We start from the raw sequence: 9602 nt of genomic DNA, 5'->3' as shown, positions 1-9602 counted from the left end.
ACATGCAAATGTAAGTAGTGGGTATGGATAGGAAGATCAAATGCAAAGGTTGACTCGGCGATTTTTGGCATGGTTCCGATAGGTGGTGCTACCGTATGTCCATGTTAGTGGAGACTTCAACCAATGGAGGGTAATGGATGTGAGAGTCCACATAGGTCTCCACCCACAAGGGGTCCATGAAGAAGCGTCACTCAGGGTAGATCTTCACGAACTAGGCGATTTGCTTGCCCTTACAATCTTCTTGGTTCAAGTCCACAACACAAAGTAGGAGGTTCCCAAGCGAAACCTAACCAATCTAGGAGGAACCACCCTTCAAAAGGTAATAGATGTGGTAGAACGAGGAACTTCTTGATCTGGTGCTTCAAGACATAGTCTCCTCAATACTCAAGCACTCTCTCATAGATTTGGAATGGGTAGAAGAAATTGATTGGATGTAAAGCCACTTGGGGAGACTAGAGATCAAGTTTCTAACGGTTGGAGTGGAATATATTGATCTCAACACATGAGTAGGTTGCTCTCTCTCACAAAAATGGATATGGCAAGTGTGTATGTGAAATTAGTGCTTCCTCAGTGAAAGAGAGGTGGTGTAGGGGTATATATAGGCATATCAAAAAATCCAACCATTACAACATTATTGCCCAACTCGGTGACACCCACATGAATCTTGGTGGTACAAAGTTGCCCTAAATGTGGCAACTTTCGAATTCTCGGTAAGACCGATATATGAATCTTGCTGGTACCGATATGGTGACCTAGAGCAGTTTCCAAATCTCAGTGGGACTGGTTTCATAACTTGGAATTTTCGATTGTCGAAATGGACACACCAGAAAGTTGATCACTAATTTTTGGTGGCACTGAAATGGAAGTTGGTGGTACCAAGATTCTAGGGTTTGGCAAAGGTTTTGTCCCTAGAAAAATCGGTAGGGCCAAGTGGAAATTGTTGGTGGCACCGACTTTGATGTTTAGGCTTCGGACAAAGAATTTTGTGGGAGAATGGTGAGTATTTTTGGTGGCTATCTCTAAGCACTTGGGCAACCAATTCATCATAGGTACCTCACCCGCTTTTAATAGTATTCACTTTCCTATGGACTCAAAAGTGATTTCTCACAAAGATAAAATGCACACTCTTCTAACTTGAAGCTTGGCCGATCCTATTCCTTTCCTCGCATCAAGTGCTTGTCCTCACAATCCTTTAGCCAATGCATCTTTGAACTTTTCTGAAATATGCTTTGATTGAATCATTAATGCAATGACACATATGTTATTATTAATTACCAAAACCACCTTAGGGAGAAATTGTGCTTTAAATCACCCCCTTTTTGGTAATTGATGACAACATATAGATCAATGCTTGGGAAAATATATAATCAATGATTAGCATCGTCGCTTTGAGAAGTATGTGCAAAGCAAGATCTCCCCCTAAATTTGTGCATTATTTTAAATTTGTTTTGAATGCAAATGCATAATTGATTAGGATCATGGGTCACTCTTCCATGTCACATACATCTTGGTGGAGCGCATAATTGATATGAATGAATAGTAATGCACGTAGCACCAAACAAATGAGTGAATGGTCATCATGTTGGTATCATAAAGATATGACATAGTAGCATCATCAATCAAAGTGTATGATCAAACACAACGAAGAACGAAGTTCAAGACACCCAAAAGACCAAATGTTTTTGAGAAACCAAAAGAGAGCAATAAAATCAAGACTCTCTCTCTCTCTCGAATCCCTAATGATCAATACACTTCCCACCTTTGGCAATAAGTTACCAAAAAGTTGAAAGGTAATGAGCTAAGCATCAGTCTGGGCTCGATCTCCTCCGGTAGAAGTTGATGGGGTTGATATGATTGTGTCGGTGAAGGCGTCATCGGATGTCCTCTGAGGTGGAGGTGTTGACACTAGAGGTGCAGGAGCTGGTAAAGCTTAAGGATCTGAAGGCGCTGATGCTTGAGTTGATGAAGTTGGTCTAGCTTCTCGAACTGGCATAGCTGCAGGCCTTGTTTGAGTCCTGAACTAAGTACTTGTAGGAAAAGACGAATCATCATTATCACAGTTGGAGTGAGGTGTGTGCACTGCATCAACTTCATGCTTGAGTTGTTCAACTATGGTAGCCACCTACGTTACTTTCATATCCAAGTCATGTAATTTAGTCTCAATGGTCCTATCAAGGCTCTTCTGGTTTAGGAGTATCTCACAAGTATTATTCTCCATCCCTTGGATGGTTCTGATAAGAAATGACATCTGCTCCTCTCCGGATCTCAGTTGTGGTGCTGGAGCTGCTCTAGCTGCTTGTGCCTCTACCGGTGCCTTTGCTTGGTGATGAGCTGTAGCTGAGCTGGATGGTTGGGGTCCATCACTACCTCATTATCTTCAAACTTTGGCTGAAGTGACAAGTGTGGACGATCAAGTTGATATGTATGCTTCCTAATCTTGGCATTGATGATCATTTCAATGTACAGAGCATATCCACATGATATCTTCTGATCACGAGTTGTCCTCCTGACTGTCTCAACTATCAGATCCATCACTCTAATCCTTGTGTGAGAATCAATATGGTGCAGTATATTGATGTGATACCTTCTGATCATCTGATCATGTCCTGATTTGGGCATCATGATTTACCCCATAATGGTGTTTGTTGTTTGTATTCCTTCTTAATAAAAGTAGACTTAGCCAAACTTATGTGTCTTTGTATACTGTTAGGGCACTGGATTGTACATGTTAGCCATAGTGTTATGATTCATCTGGGACTTTGAGTACACATCCAAGTCACCCTCTTGGGCCATTGGGGCCCCAATGATCGTGGCCCACTCCTCCACAGTTGACTCATACGTGTGACCTTCAGTCATCCACACAATCCTACCATCTGGATAAAAGTGTGTAGTGGAGTAGAATTGCATGATCATATCATCACTCCACGCAGTCATCTCTCTGCCAACAAAATCTTCGATGTCAATAGCCCTGAAATTCTCTGTCACATGAGGGAAGAAATCCTGATGTTTATTGATGTTGTCATAGTCTACATATCTCATGTCACTGACAGCAGGACTCTTGTCCAATAACACTATCTCATAGAAATCTTGTTGCTCCTTGGTGTGAAAACGAGGATCAACAACTGTTCTCCTCCTAACAGCATACAGATCTACAGTTCTCCACTGTCTCAGACCTTGATCCCTTCTATTCTTCATGCCCTCGGTGACTGGATGAGCATGATTGTGAAGTGGCAAATGATCTCTCTACTTCCCCAGGACAGAAAGATCTTCCTCCTCCTTTGCAGCAGCATCTCTAGATGCACAAGCCTTGTTCTTATCTGCTTCAAGTATACCCTAGTAGTCTTCTTGTGATCTACTGGCTTCTTAGACTTAGGAGCAGAAGGCTTTGTCTTTGGTGCAGACCTGCTTGGCATAGCATTTGCCATCAGCTTCATCTTCTTGGAACGAGGTGGATTGGTAGTTTCCTCTTCCTCTTCTTCCTAAGAAGCTTTTGCTGGATCTTCATACATGGAAGTAGGCCTTCCAACAACATGCACAACTATCTTCCTGGTTCTCTTCAGCCATGGCTTCTTAGTCGGGCACCCCTTTCTGAGCTGTCTTTGGATATCTCATAGAATTAGACCTGGCATACTCCTTTCTCACAGTTTTCTTGATTGTGACCCTCTCTTTTTTGCTTTTGGGGGTTTCTTTCTTCTGGAATGAAATCAACATCCTCCTCATCAGAATTAAGCTTCTTCCTCGACCTGGTAGTTGCCTTGGGCATATCATGGGACCTTGGAGTACCTGGGTTAGAAGTTGTCCTCTTAGGGCTAGTGTGTTAGACAATTTCCACACTGGGCCCTCTGGAAATGTTTTGGCTATCCTCTCAACCTTACATACTGACAAGTAGCCAAGCAAATAACTTGACCCTGTGAACGGAAGTAGAAGAGTAGGAGTGGATGAGAATAAAAAAACACAGATGTTTTCAAAAGTTTGAACTTAAAAATTCCAAGTTTAACTTTGTGCAAAAAGGGATTTCGGTTCCACCAAGTCAAATATTTTGGGACCACTGAGACATACAACCTCCTTAACATAAACTTGACACACTTTTTGGTTTCACCGAAAAGAGTAACTCGGTTTCACCGAGATTTTTCTCAGTATCCCAAAATTAAAATCAGCCAGACTGATTTTTCTGACTCGATGACATTGAGATTCAATTTTGTGGATGGTTAACCCTAAAAATTTCTTTGGTATCTAATCTAATGGAATCTTCTTATGGATAAGAGAATTGCAATGATGGACTGAATATGGAGTAAACCTATTTGCGCAAGATTTGGATTGGGGAGTGCAAAGAGGCCTGAAACCTTACCCTAACTTGGTGAAGGTCTCGCAACAGCAACGACGACGGATGGGATTCCCATCAGCGACAAGGAATCCTACAACGAGGGTGCACGGGAGATGAAAGTGATGTCCTGGGGACAAGGGCTCGACAATGAGGAGGTGCAGGAGGTGACATTTGAAGAAGTATTTCCAACATCGGGTTTGTTGGAAATATGCCCTAGAGGAAATAATAAATTAGTTATTAATATATTTCTTTGTTCATGATAATCGTTTATTATCCATGCTATAATTGTATTGATTAGAAACACAAATACATGTGTGGATACATAGACACAACACTGTCCCTAGTAAGTCTCTAGTTGACTAGCTCGTTGATCAAAGATGGTTAAGGTTTACTAACCATAGGCAAGTGTTGTCACTAGATAACGGGATCACATCATTGGGAGAATGATGTGATGGACAAGACCCAAACTATAAACATAGCATATGATCGTGTCGGTTTATTGCTACTGTTTTCTACATGTCAATGTATCTATTTCAATGACCATGAGATCATGCAACTCCCGGACGCCGGAGGAATACCTTGTGTGTATCAAACATCGCAACATAACTGGGTGACTATAAAGGTGCTCTACAGGTATCTCCGAAGGTGTCTATTGGGTTGGCATGGATCAAGACTGGGATTTGTCACTCTGTGTGACGGAGAGGTATCTAGGGGGCCCACTCGGTAATACAACATCACAACAAGCCTTGCAAGCAATGTAACTAAGTAGTTAGCTACGGGATCTTGTATTATAGAACGAGTAAAGAGACTTGCCGGTAACAAGATTGAACTAGGTATGGAGATACCGACGATCGAATCTCGGGCAAGTAACATACCGAAGGACAAAGGGAATAGCATATGGGATTATATGTATCCTTGGCATAGAAGTTCAACTGATAGAGATCTTTGTAGAATATGTAGGAGCCAATACGGACATCTAGGTCCCGCTGTTGTTTACTTACTGGAGAGTGTCTCAGGTCATGTCTGCATAGTTCTCGAACCCGCAGGGTCTGCACACTTAAGGTTTGCTGACGTTTCGTATAGTTGAGTTATATGTGTTGGTGACCGAAAGTTTTTCGGAGTCCCAGATGATTTCCCGGATGTCACGAGAGTTTCCAGAATGGTCCGAAAACAAAGATTGATATATAGGAAGTCCTGTTTTGGTCACCGGAAAAGTTCTGGGCTCATCGGTAGTGTATCGGGAGTGCCGGGAGGGTTGCCAGGGACCACCGGGAGGGGTGTCACGCCCCAAGGGGCCTCATGGGCTATGGAAAGAGATAAACCAGCCCCTAGTGGGCTGGAATAACTTCCCACTAAGTCCCATAAGGTTTGAGAAGGAAAAAAACAAGGTGGAAAGAGTTTCCAAGTAGGAAGGACGAATCCTACTCCAGGTAGGATTGGAGTAGGACTCCTCCTCCTCTCCCTTATTCAAGGGAAGAGAAGGCTGCCCTAGGGCGCAGACCTGTGCCTCCTCGCCTCCTATATATATTAAGGGTTTTGAGGGTTTTTAGACAACACAAAACAGCCACGTCCTGCCCTATCTCCCTAGATCTGTTTCTCCTCTAGTTTCAGCGATGCTTAGACAAAGCCCTGCTGGAATACCTCCACCAACACCACCACCACGCCGCCGTGCAGGAGAAATCATCGTCATCAAGTTGTACGTGTGCGGAACGCGTATGTGTCGTCCGTTCGGCACTTGATCGGACGGATCGTGGGATGGATCATGAGACGGTTCGTGAGACGGTTCATGGGACGTATCGTGAAGACGTACCACTACATCAACCGCGTTTATTAACGCTTCCTCTTAGCGATCTACAAGGGTATGTGGATCCGATATCCCTCTCGTAGATGATCATCACCATGATAGGTCTTCGTGTGCGTAGGATTTTTTTTGTTTCCCATGCAATGTTCCCCAACAGTGGCATCATGAGCTAGGTTCATGCGTAGATGAAATCTCGAGTAGAACACAAAAGTTTTTGTGGGTGTTGATGTTCGATTTTCTGCCCTCCTTAGTATTTTCTCAATTCGGCGGTATTGTTGGATTGAAGCGGTCCGGACCAATCTTACTCGTACGCTTACGAGAGACCGGTTTCATCGACTAACATGCAACTTGTTGCATAAAGATGACTGGCGGGTGTCTGTTTCTTCAACTTTAGTTGAATCGGATTTGACCGAGGCGGTCCTTGGAGAAAGGTTAAATAGCAATTTGCATATCACCGTTGTGGCTTTGCGTAAGTAAGATGTGATCATACTAGATACCCATAGCAGCCACGTAAAACATGCAACAACTAATTAGATGACGTCTAACTTATTTTTGCAGGGTATGCAAGTGATGTGATATGGCCAAATAAATGTTGTGATATATTGGATGTATGAGATGATCATGTTGTAGTAGTTAAATATTGACTTGCGCGTCAATGCTACGGCAACCGACACGAGCCATAGGGTTGTCTTTAAACTAACGTTTGTGCTTGCAGATGCATTTACTATATTGCTAGGTTGTAGCTTTAGTAGTAGTAGCATAGATAACACGACAACCTCGATGGCGGCACGATGACGGACATCATAGTGTGGCACCGGTGAGGATGAAGATCATGCCGGTGCTTTGGTGATGGAGATCAAAAAGCACAAGATCATGGGCATATCATGTCACTTATGAATTGCATGTGATGTTAATCCTTTTTATGCACCTTATTTTGCTTAGAACGACGGTAGAATTATAAGGTGACCCATCACTAAAATTTCAAGATAAAATCATGTTCTCCCTGATTGTATACCGTTGCGACAGTTCGTCGTTCCGAGACGCCACGTGATGATCGGGTGTGATAGACTCAACGTTCACATTCAACGGGTGCAAAACAGTTGCACACACGGAACACTCGGGTTAAACTTCACGAGCCTGCCATGTACAGACATGGCCTCGGAACACAAGAGATCGAAAGGTCGAGCATGAATCATATAGTAGATATGATCAACATGGAGATGTTCACCACTGAAACTATACTCAACTCACGTGATGATCGGACTTGAGTTAGTGGATTTGGATCATGCGCCACTCAAATGACTAGAGGGATGTCTATTTTGAGTGGGAGTTGTTAGTAATATGATTAGCTAAACTCAATTATCATGAACATAGTCAAAGAGGTCTTTGCAAATTATGTTGTAGCTTGCGCTGGAGCTCTACTGTTTTTATATGTTCCTAGGGAAAATTTAGTTCAAAGATGATAGTAGCAATTTTGTGGATTGAGTCCGAAAACTGAGGATTGTCCTGATTGCTGCGCCGAAGGATTATGTCCTTAATGCACCGCTCGGTGTGCTGATCCTCAAGCGTCGTCTGTGGATGTTGCGAACATCTGACATACACGTTTTTTATGACTACGTGATAGTTCAGTGCGTAATGCTTAACGACTTAGAATTGGGGCGCCAAAGATGTTTTGAAATGTCACGGAACATATGAGATGTTCCAAGACATGAAATTGGGATTTCATGCTCGTGACCTTGTTAAGAGGTATGAGACCTCCGACAAGATTCTTTGTCTACAAAGTAAGGGAGAAAAGCTCAACTGTTGAGCATGTGCTCAGATTTCTGAGTGCTACAATCGCTTGAATCGAGTGGGAGTTGATCTTCCACATGAGATAGTGATGGTTCTCCAAAGTCACTGCCCCCAAGCTACTAGAGCTTCATGATGAACTATAAAATATCAAGGATACATATGATGATCCTTGAGCTATTCGCAATGTTTGACACTTCAAAAGTAGAGATCAAGTAGGAGCATCAATTGTTGATGGTTAGTAAAACCACTAGTTTCAAGAAAGGGCAAGGGTAAGAAGGGATACTTTATGAAACGACAAAACAATTGTTGCTCTAGTGAACAAACCCAAGGTTGAACCCAAACCCGAGACTAAGTGCTTCTGTTATGAGGGAAACGGTCACTGAGGCGGAACTACCCTAGATACTTGGTAGATGAGAAGGCTGGCAAAGTCAACAAAAGTATATCGGATATACCTGATATTGATGTGTACCTTACTAGTATTCCTAGTAGCACCAGGGTATTAGATACCGGTTCAGTTGCTAAGTGTTAGTAACTCGAAGTTATAGCTATGGATTAAAAGGATACTAGCAAGGGTGAGGTGACGATGTGTGTTGGAAGTAATTCTAAGGTTGATCTGATCAAACATCGCACGCTCCCTCTACCATCGGGATTGGTGTTAAACCTAAATAATTGTTATTTGGTGTTTGCGTTGAGCATGAACATGATTGGATCGTGTTTATTGCAATACGATTATTCATTTAAAGAGAATAATGGTTATTCTATTTGCTTGAATAATTACCTTCAATGGTTTATTGAATCTCAATCGTAGTGCTACACATGTTCATAAATATTGATGCCAAAAGATACAAAGTAGTAATGATAGTACCACTTATTTGTGGCACTGCCACTTGAGTCATGTTGGTATAAAATGCATGAAGAAGCTCCATGCTGATCTTTGTACTCACTCATTTTTTAAACGTTTGAGACATGCAAACCATACCTATTGGTATAAACGCGTGAAGAAACTCCATGTAGATGGATCTTTTGGACTCACTTGATTTTGAATCACTTGAGAAATGCAAATCATGCCACATGGGCAAGATGACTGAAGGCCTCGTTTTCTAGTGAGATGGAACAAGAAAGTAACTTGTTGGAAGTAATACATTTTTGATGTGTGCAGTCCAATGAGTGCTGAGGCACATAGTGGATAATGTTATGTTCTTACTTCACTGACGATTTGAGTAGATACAGGGGTATTTACTTGATGAATCACAAGTCTGAAATATTGAAAAGTTCAAAGCTATTTCAGAGTGAAGATCGTCGTGACAAGAGGATAAACTGTCTACGATATGATCATAGAGATGAATATCTGAGTTGCGAGTTTTGGTACATAGTTAAGACAATGTGGAAATTGGTTCGCAGTTCATGCCACCAAGAATGCCATAGTGTGATGGTGTGTCCGAACATCATAGCCGCACCCTATTGGATATAGGGCATACTATGATGTCTCTTATTGAAATACCACTATCGTTTTGGGTTAGGCATTAGAGACAACCACATTCACTTTAAATAGGGCACCACGTAAATCCGTTGAGATGACACCGTATGAACTATGGTTTGAACAAACCTAAGCTTTTGTTTCTTGAAAGTTTGGGGCTATGACGCTTATGTGAAAAAGTTTCAATCTGATAAGCTCGAAACCAAAGT

This window comes from Hordeum vulgare, chromosome 3H (assembly GCF_904849725.1).
Source record: "Hordeum vulgare subsp. vulgare chromosome 3H, MorexV3_pseudomolecules_assembly, whole genome shotgun sequence".
Taxonomy (NCBI): Eukaryota; Viridiplantae; Streptophyta; class Magnoliopsida; order Poales; family Poaceae; genus Hordeum; species Hordeum vulgare.
The sequence above is the reverse complement of the archived record's forward strand: the minus strand, read 5'-3'. Positions refer to the sequence as shown.